The sequence below is a fragment of the Callithrix jacchus genome, chromosome 6 (genome assembly GCF_049354715.1).
Source record: "Callithrix jacchus isolate 240 chromosome 6, calJac240_pri, whole genome shotgun sequence".
Taxonomy (NCBI): Eukaryota; Metazoa; Chordata; class Mammalia; order Primates; family Cebidae; genus Callithrix; species Callithrix jacchus.
The window spans coordinates 88,542,086-88,559,074 of NC_133507.1; the positions used below are offsets into that span (position 1 = coordinate 88,542,086).

The 16,989-nt window shown below is 33.9% G+C and overlaps 1 protein-coding gene and 1 long non-coding RNA gene across 6 annotated transcripts in view; one reads left to right on the forward strand and one right to left on the reverse strand.

Annotated features, from left to right (window-relative positions):
- Positions 1 to 16,989, forward strand: part of LRP1B (LDL receptor related protein 1B) — a 1,941,900-nt gene that overhangs the window by 306,546 nt on the left and 1,618,365 nt on the right. The gene's annotated exons all lie outside the window — the stretch shown is intronic.
- The window catches only part of LOC118154766 (uncharacterized), a 114,534-nt gene that overhangs the window by 5,316 nt on the left and 92,229 nt on the right, over positions 1 to 16,989 (reverse strand). The window contains exons 4-5 of one of the 2 annotated variants that reach the window (XR_013518955.1): positions 6,445 to 6,539; positions 1,710 to 1,819 (exon numbers count right to left, since the gene is read on the reverse strand). This is a non-coding gene — a long non-coding RNA (uncharacterized LOC118154766). Of the gene's footprint in view, positions 1 to 1,709; positions 1,820 to 6,444; positions 6,540 to 16,989 lie in introns of those variants that run through there. The other variant, XR_004745026.3, reaches the window with a different exon arrangement.

A 16,989-nucleotide genomic window follows, 5' to 3' on the forward strand; every position in this document is an offset into this window, starting at 1 on the left:
AGCTACAAAACTGAAGTAACAGACTTTAATCCGTATACCGTAAATTATGTTATACTGCTTCACTTTTCCAAGATCTCTTCCTATTTGTGTCTTTTTCTCGCTTTCTAGGCAAATTTTTTTCAATTATATATTAAATGCTGCCCTCCTGTCCCCCCACCACCTCCTGACAGTCTTTAATATGATTGAGTGTCTTTCATTTGGGTTAAGAATTTCTGTGCAAATCCATGAGAATATTATACAGAATATGTGATAAGGCCTTTGTCCACACTGGAGTTGACGGGGATAGTGGAACTGATTCAGGCTAAATGATTTGATTTACCAATGATAACACTGCTCTGTGTTTACTGCCTGGCTGACACCCACACAAGTATTTCCATCCTGGACCTATAAAAGGTGATTGATTTATATCGGTACAGGTCATCCAACCTTGAGAAATCAATAATTTTGTGTCCCACAAGTTCAGTTAATGTACACGTTGTTCCAAAGTTAATATATTTTGCTGACCCAATTTAATGTGTACATTGCTTTGACTTATCATGTGGATAATCAGATAACCATTTTTTATGAACTGATTAAAGCAATAGTGTGGTAACACTGTTTCTATTTATTAACTCCCTTATGAGATTCCTCTATAAATTATCAATTGATCTTTACACATCCTTGGCTTTATATCCAAAGCCCAAGGTCTCTTTTCTTTGTATATTCTGCAAAAATCCACAAATATAACAATAAATACAGCCCCTTCACCTCAATCTGTTTTATTCACTCTGTACTTTTTTCTTTGATTCTGGAAATATCATTCTAAATTGCTTCTTGAGTTCACTTTCTTAGGGTACTGTAAATAGAGTTCTTCCTTTTTTCTTCATCATAGTCATTGAAAAGTTTTCCAGTTACTTCCTTTCCAACTTCTGATGAAACTTCTGATGCCAATCCTCCTTACCCTATCTGCAAAACTGGACACTATAAGCCTCCATGGTGGCCCTGTACATGTGCCTTCTTCCTAAAATCACATTTCTAACTGATTTTGAACATCAATCTTAGAATCTCATATCATTGCCTTCAATAACATGTGCTCAAAACAGAACACATTAGCTTTCCAATTGAAAATTTATTTTCCTTTGCTACCTTATTTATTGGTACATCCACTCAGAAAAACACCTGCACCAGAAACTATTTAATTTTCTGCAAAGTTTTTATATCGATCTGTGGGGTCCCATCAGTTTCACCTCTGAAATAGCCACTTTGTTCCTCTCTCTCCTTTTCTTTCACAGTTTGAGTTTAGGATCTCTTTACTACATGGCTGAGAACGTATTGTAATATCTTCTTAATTAGTCTGCCTATTTTCCTCAATATCTTCAATTTCTTAATAATTCTCTGAAGTGTTCATTACGTTCTTTTGTAGCATAGCAAGACGCTGCTGCTTTAAAATATTGTTTTAAACTAACTTTAAAATATTCAGTGTCTCCCTTCAACTGATGAAATAAAGTCCAAAACATGTGAGCACGTCAAATGCAGCCCTTCAAAACATAACAGTACCATGAGTGTCCATCCACAGTTTTGACCTTCCTACCAGACAGGCTTATAATCACATCGTTTTGCACTACTCACTGGAGAGACTGTTCAGTTTTTCCCTATGTGCCTTTGTTTATACTGTTTCTTATTTCCGAAATGCCCTTTACTTTTCCTAATCTTCAAGTGGTAAGTTTTACCTTTTCTATCATTCCCTTTTATACCTAGAAAATCCATCTTCATCCTTCAAGCTGTGCTCAGAGATGTTTTTTCTTAGGTCTTTCCTTGTTTCATTTTGCCTTTTTCTACCCTTGAAAGAAAGAAAGGGTACAGTCATCTCTATTCCCTTAGTTTTTTGTACATACTTCTCATAAAACAATCATCAGCTACTTATTGAATGTTGTTTGTGAGTTAGAAGCTGGAGCTATAAGAGCATCATTTCTAGGCGAATGACTCGCTCTTGGCAATACGCATTGTAATTTTTAATTTATGCTTCATCTCGTTGCTAGATGGTTATTGTCTTGAGGTTATTCATGTTTGGATAAACTTAGGGCAAGACTTGACTCCAAGAAGCTATACAATTGTTTATTAATTAACGAAAATAGTATTCCTATCACTCTGTCACTGTTTTACTCTGAAATAATTTTGAAATATTTTCCCTACAATACTCAAATTGCATGTGGAATTAATTCCTCATGAGCCCCAAATACATTCACAATCCTTGTTTTGCTGTGTTATTGATGAGAATACAATGACAAAGAACTGACATGAAATTAATGAAATATTCTAAGTCGGACAAATCTTTTTTTCCTAGCAAGTTTAAGTGGTGGGATTAATGTCCAACCTGATTTCTTTTATAGTTTAATCAAAATATTTAATACTTTAAGAAAGAAAGAAATTATATACTTTGTATTGTAGAGTCTACTAAGAAATTAACTATTTATTAAATTATTTTAGTGAAATCAGTTCATCTGATATAACGGCAATTACACAAAAATAATAATCATCAAGAAATCTCATTCTAAAAACTGCGATTCTACATATCTTAGTATAATATTCCTTCCTTTTACTTCCAAACATCATATTTTCCTCTTAGGGAGAAAATTGCTCCCTATATATAGAGAAAGGCAATTGAAATGAAACATAGTATTTTATTAGTAACAAAATAAAATATAGAGAATTTGATGTAGAATTTTGAGATAATGAAAAAATAATACAGTATTTTGTTCCGTGAGTAATTCAATGCAATGTACAACTTATAGACTATACCTGCTTCATTTTGTGAAACAAAGAGTTTTAATTTGAAAAAATAATTGAGACCTCCTTTCTACAATCTTTTTTTTTTTAATTGTACTTTTAGCTCTGGGGTACATGAGCTCATTCTGCATGATTGTTGCATAGGTACACATATGCTGAGGTGGTTTGCTGTCTCCATCCCCCCATAGCCTACATCAGGCATTTCTCCTGGTGTTATCCCTCCCCAACCCTACTGCCCCATGCTGTCCCTCCCCTCGCCTGGCCCCCTGACCTCCTAATCTACCACATGTGAGATGTTCCCCTTCCTGTGTCCTTGTGTTCTCATTGTTCATCAACTGCCTATGAGGAAAACATGCAGTGTTTGGTGTTCTGTTATTGTCTGTTTGCTGAGAATGATGGTTTCCAGATTCATACATGTCCATACAAAGGACATGAAATTGTCATTTTTTATGGCTGCATAGTATTCCATGGTGTATTGTGCCACATTTTCCCTGTCTAGTCTATCATCAATGGGCATTTGGGTTGGTTCCAGGTCTTTGCTATTGTAAACAGTGCTGCAATGAACATTCGTGTGCATGTGTCCTTATAGTAGAATGATTTATAATCATTTGGGTATATACCCAGTAATGGGATTGCTGGGTCAAATGGAATTTCTATTTCTAGATCCTTGAGCAATTGCCACACTGTCTTCCATAATGGTTGAACTAATTTACACTCCCACCGACAGTGTAAAAGTGTTCCTTTTTCTCCACATCCTCTCCAGCATCTGTTGTCTCCAGGTTTTTTAATGATTGCCATTCTAACTGGCATGAGATGGTATCTCAATGTGGTTTTGATTTGCATTTCTCTAATGACCAGTGATGATTAGCATTTTTTCATATATTTGTTGGCCTCATATATGTCTTCTTTTTTACAATGTCTGTTCAAATTCTTTGCCCACTTTTGAATGTTTTTTTGTTGTTGTTTTTTTCTTGCAGATCTGTTTTAGTTCTTTGTAGATTCTGGATATTAGCCCTTTGTCAGATGGGCAGATTGCAAAAACTTTTTCCCATTCTGTTGGTTTCCATGTAAATGCTTGATTTGGTTTCATGGAGTTAGGACAAAAAATAATTCATGACAGCTGATATATAACTTACATCTTTATTATTATTTATCTTCAATAAGTTTTTGAAAATTAGACTGATGATTCTTTTCCACAGCATTAGAATGTCTCTGTGACTGTGATTCGGCTTAGGAGACTGGTGATAACAGGATGATTGAACTGTTTGAATGCATAGTCAAAATGTTCATCACAGTAATCTTTGTTAACAGGACAAATGTTTCAAGCTCACCTAAAGACAATTTGAACCAGGGAAAATAGGTGTTTTTGTGGAAGATGATATTGCAGTTTATTTGCCTCAATTTATATACTGCTATTTCTGCCTACTTATGTTCATTTGTTCTGTTCACTTAACAAATTGCATGCATATGTTTGTGAAAGAGAGAGAGGGAGGATAATTATTGCCTACCAAGTGGACCAATTTTCAAGGTAAATTTTAATGTCTGAATTTGATTTAAGAAACCATAATTGTACAAAGTTCTTAAGAAAAATAAATAAATGAACCTGAGAAGAAAGATTTTTTAAAAATTGAGTGATAGTCCTTCCTGCTATATTCTCACCAAAGGCTGTTATTTCTTGTATAAAGAATGTGAAAAAGAAAATCCTGGTCAAGAATAGAAGGATATGTGAGAATGAGAAAAGAATATTACAGTGTAAATGTAGAATAGGTCTTTACCACAGGTCAAGCTCCCAGTACTATCAGAATGACCATTGACCAGAATTTCCAGTGTAGAAAGTTATTGAACTAGAGAACAAAATGAGAAGAGCTGGGATTTCTTAAACAGTGTGTCTTGAGCAGTGAGATCACTGGTGCTGTTTTTAGCTAAGCAAAGTCAATATCCTTGAAAGAACTGAAGAGAAGCCCCAATTTTTTATTCTATAACAATAATAGTAATTTTTGAGTGCCCCCACTTTGCATGCCACAGACCATGATAATAATTTCTATATAATACTACATGATTTTCTCAACACAATGACAAAGCATACTATTCCTATTTTATACATGACAAAACTGATTTATGGAAAATTTAAATAATTTACTGGAGCCATAAAAATGCCCAAATGTCTGATTCCATTTATTATTATTATTTCAGCTTCTTTATTCAAAACCTTACTGAGTTTTATATATTCAGTATAGAATGATGAAAAAGACATAGTTTCTCCCTTCACTTAGGATTGTGTTTTAGGGAAGAAAGGTAGACAATTGAAAATTGAGTGAAAGTAAACCATGATTTGAATTGTGAGAGCAGAAATACAGAGAGCCATTGAAAAATACAGAAGTCAGATCTCCCAGAACTGACTTTTAAATGGAGACATAGCATAGATCTGGTAAAAGAAAATAATGAGGTGAAAAGAGTCATCTAAACAGAAGGTACAGAATCTATCAAGGCACTGAGGCGAGCAAATCCATGATGTAGTAAAAGACCAAAAATAAGTCAATTTGGAGGCAATCCCTGCAGGGAAGAATTGGGAATAGTGGATACGGGCTTAGTCAGAGGGCTTTTGCATCATTTACTGCAACTGAACATTTTATGGTATTTCTAAGTTTTTGAAGGATTTAAGAAGATATTTAAAATGTGTACTCTAAAACTGAATAAGACTCCAGATAATGAATTGGAGACGCACAAGACTTAATGCAAAAGGAGGCTGCAATGGGGCTCCAGGCAGGCGATGCTTATGGCTAGACTGTGGAAGTGCCAATTGCAATAAAAGAAGAGACAAGATTCTAGTGGTAGTTAGGAAATGGGGTATACAATAGCCATAATTTAATGACTCATGGGATGTATGAATTGATTGAGAAGAAGAGGTTAAAAAGAGTCTCAGGTCTCTAATTATATGGTGAATATCAATCACCAAAATTTCTTTTCTTGTTTCTATCTCTGTGAAACTCAATCAAGTGGATATAGTTATAATTGTGGAAACAAAGTTTGAGTAAAAGGGTGAACTGTGGTGCCTATTACTGAGAAAGGCTGAATAGAGATGAGAATGAGCCAGGTATTGAAAGACGATGGGCATTTTTGGAGTCTGGTTTGAGGAAAATAAATGCATAATATTTTCAATTCATGTTTAATCTGACAATTTATATGATTCATAGTTACTTCTATGTATAGTTAAGTTATTCATAATCACTAGGTCGTACACTTATAGTATATTTTTGGCTTCTACTCTTTGCATTGGCATACCCAACACCAGAACACATAGGCGCAAGACCAGAGGTCATGTCACAGTATGAATGTGCTGAATGACATTTGAAGTATGTAGACAGTAAAGAAAAAATATTTGTAAAGAGAAGCTAGAAGTTAGTCTGCAGAGAATTATTTCAATTATTGCAACTTATATATGAAACAAACCTATATAGAGGTTTCCCCAAATATGACAACCATGTACTTTCCCTGTCGCATTCAATAACAAGTCATGAATCAAAAAAAAAGAAAAAGAAAATGAAAAAAAACTTTTCTAAGCTAATGATGTTAACACAAATATTTTACCAAATATTTAAGGGAAAAGACTGGGTTAACTTTCTGTTCTCTCTGTAGAAATCATAGTTAAAGGAATTTGTATCAAGTGTAGGTGCTCACCCCTGTAATCGCAGCATTGTGGGAGGCCAACATGGAAGGATTACTTGAGGCCAGGAATTCGAAACTTGCCTCAGAAATATAACAAGATCCCATTTCTACAAACAATAAAAAAATAATAATTAGCCAGGTGTGGTGACATGCATCTGTAGTCCCAGCTACTCAGGAGGCTGATGTGGGAGGCTGACTAGAGCCCAGGCATTTGATGCTGCAATGAGCTGTACTTGCACCATTGCACTTCAGCCTGGCCTACAAGAGCAAAATAATAATCAACATATAGGTAATATATATACATATATAAAAGATATGTGTATATATAATTCAATTTTAGTATATAACATATAAATACAAAAAGTATTTTTATATACTATATATGAATTATATGCATATTTATATATCATATATAATTTTATCTCTAATTAAAGTAGCTGTAGGAAAAAGATGTTATAGAGGTATGTAAGTTAATCAATAAAAACATTTTAATTTTTTAACTGGCATTTTATATAGTTGTCAACATTTAAAATTTTGTAATTATGTTGTAATTTCTTTCACATTTTAAATAAATATCCAATTGTTTAGTTAATTTTACGTTTGTAATTTTCTATTATTTCCCTTAAAGAATGCCCAAAAAACAGTACTAAGCCAGAGCCCACAACACTGGGATGTCCTCTTGGTAGGAACTGATGACAGAATGCCATCTCTAAAGGAACATGTGGAAAAAAAGTCAATTATGAAAGGTTAGGCACACCACAATAACCCAGTTGGACATATAAGTCCATTATTAGGATCTTACATTAACAAGAGATCTAGACATTTCAAATTGAGGATACAGTGCTTGCTGTAAGATATGTGTTAAATTACTTAAAATATAATGAAGAAGAGGGATCTTTTAATTTAAGGTCTAAATTACATAAAAATATTAATATTAACAAAGAAGCACACACACTCTGTGTTAGAGGTCCTCAAACTTCAATGTGCCTGGAGATTACCTGAGGAGCTTTATAAAATTGTGATTTCATGACCCTACCCACCAGAGATGCTAATCAGGAACCGGGAATTGCTTTTGCTTAACCTCTATTCAAGCTGACTCTAATGCAGAGGATCCCAAACCCACCTTAGTTAACTATTGATTTTGAGGCATCACAGATTTCCATGAGAAAACAGGTTTGAAATATCACTCCTCAAAATATTCTTCCTTTGGTTTTGAGGAGCTGAAGAAGAACCAAATAAGGATCTCCATTAGATTACTAATCAAGAAATGTTTTCTGAAAGGAAAAAGTCTCAATACTATAATATATTATAATATATAATGATACATAATTGTAGGGGTTTTCTATGTGTAAACCAGATTTGTTACATGCCAACACAAATGGTTTTTACTTAGAAACCTCTGAAATTAGTAATGGGTTTGAAAGAGGAAAAAAGATCAAATCACATGCAAATCATTGCCCAACTTAAATGATTTCAAATATATCCCAGGTGTAGATAGTATACTTTGAAGAAGTCACCTCAGGATTCATCTCATCATTCCAAAAATTAATTTTTCAAAATACTATGTCTACAAAAAAGATCTGAAAATTGAGTTGAAAACTTTTGTTATATTATTTTAAAGTTAGCTTTGCTGAGATATAATTTATATTCAAATTATTTTATATATAAAAAGCAGTGACTATTTTTTAGTCCTTGGATGTGCAAATTAATTTTTTTTCAAAATTAACAAAAATAACTTGGAGAGCAAAGTTGGATAAATGAAGTAGGTAAAGTAAGTTGTTCAAAGGCAAGATAAGGCTATTAAGTAATAAAATTAATGTATTTAAATAAAACTAATCTAGCAAATTTTCACTAAAGGGAATTTCAAAAGAAAAGTATCAAACCCTGAGTATTCATTCTGTGTATATATCTACAACAGTCAAACTACAGGAGCATTAGGAGAATTTTAAAGATGGACTTAGCTATGCTCGTCTTTCTAGATGACATATATCAGGACCAAATCCTTAGAGTCCTTGTGGAGGAGAAAGCATCAGAGATCAGTTTGAGACCCAGCATCTTGTCTGCTAACTTACAGTTTTCCTTTCTGTTTTCAGTTACACCAAACTTTCAAGAGGTCAAATGGATTAAATTCTTGATTTTAAAATGTATTTAAATGTAAAAATCCACTGGGTTTACATTTTTATACTTATTTAAACTAATGAATCACTAGTGCAGGTGTTATCTACATTAAAATTATAGAATGTCCCACTGAAAGAGCTATTTGAGGCACCAGTTAGGAGTAAGTTAAGAGAAACACTTTTAGCTTTATTTCCCATTGCAAGTTGCTGAAATAGTAAATATTTTAAAATAGATAATAAAAATACTTTATATGTATATATAAGGATTCTTGGAATGTGTTCTGTGTTGGGTGATATGCTGAGAAAAGGAATGATGATTTGTCTCTTCCAGGGTTTAGGTATTATTTCATAGATTCAATTTACTTTTAGGTTCCTCAAATGCTAAAAATTGTTTCATATAGTAAATAAGAACGGTGAGAGTTGATGAGGTTAGAAATTGTAAAAATTAGGCAAGGCAAGTAATGCAGGCTACCAGAAATGTGGATTTCCAATGGGAGTGACTCCTGTTACCAAATGCTGTATTTTTATTCTGTTTTCTTCTATTAATTGTAATTTCTTCGATTAAGTTAATTTCTCAGCTTAAGGAGAAATTCCCAAGGTTACAGTTTTCCTTAGAGGATGAGCACTTACTATGATGTTCATTAAACTTATAACATGATTTTTAATGAAGACATGTAAGTAAAATACAGATTTTGGTTAAAAATTTTTACTTCTAATCTTCCCTGCACATAATTACCTAATATTTTGCTGCTTTTGTCAGTGGTGTTATTTTCATTCTTTTATGTTGAGAGCATTTACACACATTTCCCAACAGTTGACACAACCCCTAAACCATCTAAAAGTATACACTTTTCCTCATGCCCTTATGCTAAATCTTTGAGCTACAGAAAATGTCTGCAGTCAAATTGGGTGGAAATCTTGAATATTTAGTTTAGACATAATAAAGGATATTATTCATGCATTAAATATGATCTTATGAAAAGTTTTTAAGACTTCATTGAAAATAGTTTCAGGTAAGAAAAAAGATTCAAAAGTGAACATGTATATGACCCAAATCTTATTGGGGGAGGTGGAGAACATACAATAGATAAAGCCACTGAAGAAAACACATGGTGTTCAGACTTTTCCTCTGTCCCTCCTTGTTTTAGAGTCCAGAAATCTCAAACTTACCACTTATCCATTACAAAAGTAAAACATTGAACACAATTATCCACCAGATTTTTCATCTTCAAATATCAGCATGCTAAGAAAAACTTTAAATATCTCTGAGTCAACTTCCATCTTCAAATCAGAAGCAACAAAATATGCTGCTAGACACAAATTTGTCCCTTGTCAGAGAATCAGAATAGGAGCAGCAGAATTTTTTTTGGAAAATCTCATCCTTAAATATTTTTTCCTGTAATTCATATTTGCATTAGTTATACACTCTTTAGAATAAGAAAGAGTTTTGTTTGTTTTTTTTTTTTTTTTTTGATCACTCAAGTTAGCTCAAGTTCATGTTGAAATGAGAGAAATAAGAATCTTATTTTGCAGCTAGGCCTTAAAAGTATCCAGAAACAATTATAAAATTACATTTGGTGGGAACACAGAAGTGTCCAGACTGTCTTGTTAACTCCCAGAATAGAAAGAAATTGAGGACAAAAAAATCATTAGGTATCTAGTACTAAAATAATGTTAGTAAAAATATAAATAGCTAACATATATTGATTGCTTACTCTTGGCTGATAGTAATGTTTGCTTTATGTGTCTTATGCTATAGTTATTGCAAAAATGATATGTGATACTGTTACTTCCCCAGTTCCCAAACTGGGAACTGGAATGGGCAAAGTTCAATGGCTGGACCAAAGTGATACTATTAGCAAATAACTGAATAAATGCTTTTACCATTTGATTCCAAATCTACCCTATGAATTAAAAAAAAATAAAAATCTTATAGCTTTTATTCCAGTTATAGACTTTCAAAGTCCCTTTTTATTATTCTGATTAACCAGTTAACTTACCATAACAGGGAAGAGTGATCCTACTGATTACTTACTGCTGATTAATCCTACTGCTTACCAGATCCAACTGATTGCATACAGTCATCCCTATGGGACAGAGTTTTTGTATTACACCACATCATTGGCTGCTTTGGGTCATGTGCCTATCCCTGGTCCAATCTGCCTTGACTAAATTGAAGGCATCCTGCGAAACCCACTTAAAAGACAGAAAAGTTAGAAACTTCTCCAAAGGGTATGATTTTGGGAGGTATCCTGAGTTAATTCTCTTGAGAATATTACTTATTCAGTCAATTCTCTTGAGAATATTACTTATTCTTTTCTCCATTCTTTATAGAAATATCCATTCTCCTAACATCTATTCTGCATCTCTTTAGTTTCTGTATTTTTTTTATATTGAGTAAAATTTTACAGTTTGGTTGAACTTCCTATTATTTATTATATTCTACCCACCCATCAAAAATTTTAAATTTACTTTATTTAAATTTTTGTAATCTTAAATTGAATTACCACACTGCTGTCATTTAAATAATGACAGAGAAATGTGATCCTTTGGTAGCTTTTCATAATTTTGCCATAATTAATTAAAATGTGTATTGTAAATGTTTAAGATACCTAATATTTAACATAATTTTGTTTATCATTTTAGATCAAAGAAACACTAAATATCCTTGGGAAACAAAAACATAAATGCATACAATGAATAGTAATAAGTTAGATAAAGACATAATGAGATATTTTGTTAACATATGTATTTTTAATTTGCAAACATTAAAATTAATTTAGTCTTCTTGGATGTAGAACATAGTTTGGGGAGTTATGATTTTAACAGAAATGTGACATGGCACTTATAATCATCTTTATTATCTAAATATGAACTTGTTCTGATCTCTTACTAGCCATTGGATTTTTAATATAATATATTTTATGTTAAGCTCAGTGGCTCACACACCTTCAATCCTGGCACTTTGGGAGGCCAAGGGAGGTAGATCACTTGAACTCAGGAGTTTAAGACCAGTCTGGGCAATATGACAAAACCCTGTCTCTACCAAAAAAATGAAAAATTAGGCGAGCATGGTGGCATGCACCCATAGTTCCAGCTTCTTTTGGGGGTGAGGTGGGAGGATCACTGGACCCTGGGAGGTAGAAGCAACAGTGAGCTCTGTTTGAGCCACTGCACTCCTGCTTAGGTAACAAAGCAAGACCCTATCTCTATTAAAATAAAATAAATGAATAAATACATTTTACAGTAACTTAAACATTTAAATTTCTTCCAAGAGTTTATTTAATTATAGTGCAAGGTACTTCAATTATATGGAAGTCAGATTTTATTCATAGGTAATATTAATCAAAGCAAGAATTGTTAAAATTGTTAAAAATTACCTTCCTAATCATCTGCTGATAATCCCTCAAAATATATATTATAGGTATCATATACTCATATTTTGTCTTAGCATATTCATAGAGCTTACTATTCTATAGAATATAGATTTTATAATTCATCTAGATTGATCTTTGATAATCAACCAGTGGATTTTTAAAATATATCTAGCCACTTCTCAAAAGAGAAGAACATCCAATTTACAAGAAATCTTCAGATTTGGCTTATTTTATGAAAAATAAACTTTAATTCTTTATAATAATATAATTTTAGAAATAATTTTTATGGCTTACTAAGTTCTGAAGAAGATATATAAATACTCAAATAAGAAGACTTAGGATCCAAATTTTACAAGTAAAAAGATTGAAACCAACTAGATTTTTGGCACATTTTGTTTTTAGATAATTGAGGAAAATAGAAAACATTCCACACTGATTCAAAGGTGACAGATAGCTTTGATGTTACCTTTTCATGTATGTGTATATACAACTTTATGATACAACTTTAAAGGTATATAAACATATGCCTAAAGATTATACATAAAGATATGAGTATATAGACAGATAGATAGATAAGGTACATAGATACATGTAGTTTTTAAGTAATACTTACTTTTTATTTGTGTATGTGGATTTTTTTTTTTTTTAGGGAGGGAAGGAGGAAGGAAGAAAGGCAGGAAGGGAGGGAAGGGAGGAAGGAAGGAAGGGATGAAGGAAGGAAGGAAGGGAGGAAGGTGGGGGAGGGAGGGAGGGAGGGAAGGGATGGAAGGGATGGAAGGAATTCAAGCAATGAGAGAGACATTGCCGACCTGGATCTAGAGGTTTACAAGTTGATTTCTTTTTTTGAGAGAAGGAAAAAAAAAATGAGTAAATGAGAGAAAGAAAAAAGAAGAGAGAGAGGGAGGGTGAACGGAAATATTGCTTTATTCTGAAAAAAAAAATGGGTATTAATAATGGCCAATCAATGTTTCATTTAAACCTATGAGTAGGTGTGATGTGGTATTGACAAGAGTGTATATTTTATGTATTTGAAGTGGAGAGCTCTATAAATATTTATTAAGTTTACTTGTTCCGGATCTGAGTTCGAGTCCTTGATATCCTTATTAATTTTCTGTCTCATTGAATCTAAGTCTCTATGTATCTGGGTGTTAGGATCGTTAGCTCTTGTTGTTGTATTGATCCTTTTACCACTATATCTTTGTTGCTTTAAAATCTATTTTATCCGCTATGAGAATTGCAACTTCTGCTTTTTATTTATTTATTTTTGCTCTCCATTTGGTTGGTAAATCTTTCTCCATTCCGTTGTTTTGAGTCTTTGTGTATCCTTGCATGTGAAACAGGTCTGGATGTAACATGCCATTGGGTTTTGGCTGTGTCTTTTGATTGGGGGATTTAGTCGATTTAAATTTAGGGTTACTGCCATTTGATGTTAACTGGTTGTTTGATCCATTCGTTGATGAAAATTCTTCTTTATGTTGGTGCTCTTTACTTTTTGGTATATTTTTAGTAAGGCTAATACTGGTTGTTTCTTTCTTTGTGTAATGCCTCTTTCAGAAGCTCTTGTAAAGCAGGCCTGGTGGTAATAAAATCTCTGAGTACTTGCTTGTTCATAAAAGATTTTATTTTTCCTTCAGTTGTGAAGCTTAGTTTGGCTAGATATGAAATTCTGGGCTGAAGGTTCTGTTCTTTGAGGATGTTGAATACTGGCCCCCACTCTCTTCTGGCTTCTAGAGTGTCTGCTGAGAGATCTGCTCTAAGTCTGATAGGCTTCCCTTTGTAATTAACCTGACCTTTCTCTCTGGCTGCCCTTAGTATTTTCTCCTTCGTTTCAACCCTGGTGAATCTAACAATTATGTGCCTTGGGGATGCTCTTCTTGAGGAATATCTTTGTGATGTTCTCTGTATTACCAGGGGTTGAATATTGACCTGCTTTGCTAGTTCAGGAAAATTTTCCTGAATAATATCCTGAAGGGTATTTTCCAGCTTGGATTCATTCTCTCCGTCACATTCAGGTACACCTATCAAACGTAAATTTGGTCTTTTCACATAGTCCCACATTTCTTGGAGATGTTGCTCATTCCCTTTTATCCTTCTATCTCTAATCTTGTCTTCTTGTTTTCTTTCATTAAGTTGAACTTTGACCTCTGTTAGCCTTTCTTCTGCTTGAACAATTCGAGTGTTTAAACCTGTGCATACTTCTCAGAGTTCCTGTATTGTATTCTTCAGTTCCATTAATTCACTTATATTCCTCTCTAAGTTGTCTATTCTCAATAGGATTTCATCAAACCTTTTTTCAAAGTTCCTAGTTTCTTTACATTAGGCTACAACATGTTCTTTTAACTCACCAAAGTTTCTTATTATCCATTCCTTGAAGAGTGATTCTGTCATTGGGATGCGCTCGTTCTCCATCAATCCTTGTTCAGTTGTTGATGTGGAACTGTGATCATCTTTAGAGAGAGAGGCGTTCTGATTTTGAGTATTCTCAGCCTTTTTTATGCTGGTTTCTTCCCATCATTGTAAATTTATCCTCCTGTCGTCTTTGAAATTACCAACTTTCAGATTAGGTCTCTTGATTGGACGTCCAAGTTGTTAGTTCCCAGGGCCAGAACGGGGCAGACTGATGGCGCTTTTCTGCCGAGGATTCTCCTGTCTGGCTTCCTTCTTGTGTCTGTAACAGGCGACTCTGCCTTCCCTGGGCTCCAAACCTCTGTCAGAAGGGGAACCAGTCTCGTTTACTCTGCGCCAAGAGCTGCCGCGCTGAGGTGCCATCATAGCTGCTGCGCAGGTCTCAGGAGTCGTGCTGGGGACCCGTGTGGGTCCTCCAAACCTCGGTCAGAAGGGGAGCCGGCCTTGTTTACTCTGCTCCGAGAGCTGCCGTGCGGAGGTGCCGGCAAAACCGCTGCACTGGCCACAAGAGTCGTGCTGGCGACCCATGTAGTTCCTCCACTGGGGATCTTCTGCTCTATGAGTGACCAGAATTTGTCTGAAAGTGTGGCGTCCTCTAGTTCTCTGCACTTTGACTGAGAGCTGCATCCTGAGCTGTTATCGATCGGTCATCTTCATATGTGGATTTTTAAAGAAAGTATGGTGAATGCTAAAAATGAATTCTGTGTTCAGGATATGCCAAAATTTGCTGTGCCTCCTGTGCCTAAATTAGATTGCACTTAAATAGATTAATTTTGATGCAGTAGAATTTTCAAAGTGTCAAATAAAAAAAAATACTCCTTTCATTTCCCATCAAAGTTGATGCTCAGTCAATATCTAAATACTGGCTGTATAATGCTCCACCATCTGTTGAAGGGGTGGCCTTTTGTTGGCAATTCTCCTGATTTCTCATGTACAATTTCTTCTGTGTGGCATTAGTCACATGAGAAGGAGCATACCTAGGGTTTTCTAAATGGCCTTATAATGAAGGCTGGGCAGACAGAACTAGGGCTGAGCTTCCTCCAAACAGAGGAAGTATTTTGACTTCCCCTCCCATATAAAAAACATAAACGTTTACAGGGAAAGAGTATGATACTCATATAAAAAATTAATATTCAAACATTTTGGAAAACTCTATTCGAGATTTATTTCAGAAGTAAAGGGGCAAAGCTTTTTCTAAAACTTAGCCACACATATTAAAAGAGCATTTAGGAGGATAATTCAACAAAAGAACTTTTTTTTTTTGAGACAGTTTCGCTCTTGTTACCCAGGCTGGAGTGCAATGGTGCCATCTCAGCTCACCGCAACCTCTGCCTCCTGGGTTCAGGCAATTCTCCTGCCTCAGCGTCCTGAGTAGCTGGGATTACAGGCACGCGCCACCATGCCCAGCTAATTTTTTGTATTTTTAGTAGAGACAGGTTTTCACCATGTTGACCAGGATGGTCTCGATTTCTTGACCTCGTGATCCACCCGCCTCGGCCTCCCAAAGTGCTGGGATTACAGGCTTGAGCCACCGCAACCGGCAAGAACTTCTAATTATGAAATTGTATATGTAGCTGCCTTAGAGCAGCTCTGAAGCTATCTTTCTGGGAAGGATACTGTATTTTAAGAATGCGCTTTAAGAATGAGATTAATATTTATTTAAAATCTAAATTTTCTCAAAAACAAAAGATTATGTGTATGGCATGTACAAGGACAGTTGGGTCTCATAGAATTTTTCCTAGCATCTTTCATCAATTGGCTCTCTCAAAATTTGCATGTCCTTAAAAATGATCAGAAAGCAGGTAGAAAATGTTTGAGGTTGACAGAAACAGACATATTTAAAATGACAGAATCTCTTGGACCGATAAAGATTTTTAAAAAATAATGTAGGTTTGAGAGTAAAGTAATGCTATAATATAAATTTTGACTCTATCTTTGGATGGCAATTTGTCTAAGTGCATAAAAATTCTATAAATAAATTCTTTTGAAAAATCTCACTTTTACTCAATTAGTAATTTATTTTTAAAGTGAGTCAACTGAAGATTACTTTCAGAGTTATTACAACTTTTAATTTTACCTATTAACTATTTTTTAAAACTTTTGAAAAGTTTGGAAAAGTCATATAATAATATATCATATTCTTATTAAATGTATTATATAGAACTACATTTGCCTATATGAAGGTAAATTTAAAATATTTTAAGTAAAATGGTAATATACGGAACAATAGATATTGAGTATTTTTGCAATAGCAACTATTATCTAGAAGTGGTCAACTTCAGAGGATTCGATTTTTTTCTTTTTCATTGTCTTCTATATCCTTATTTCAACTAAATACAACATATGTAATTAAAGTATCCACAAAATTTGAACATAACACTCTAATTCATATCCTGATAATGTGACTTAATATGTGTGTTGTTGAATTACACTGTTTCTCAATAATTTCTTTATTATGGAAAAATGAACAAGCATTGGCATAATAAGAGAAAATATGTGCATTTATGTCACTTCTGAAAACATGAGGTTTAATTTATATTCCTTTAGGCCCTCATGACTACCTTTTCTAATTTTATGTTAATATTAAAATGTTACATTAGGCTTCTTCTTTTAATAAAGTAATAATTACTTAGATGAGATTTCACTTTAAATATCAT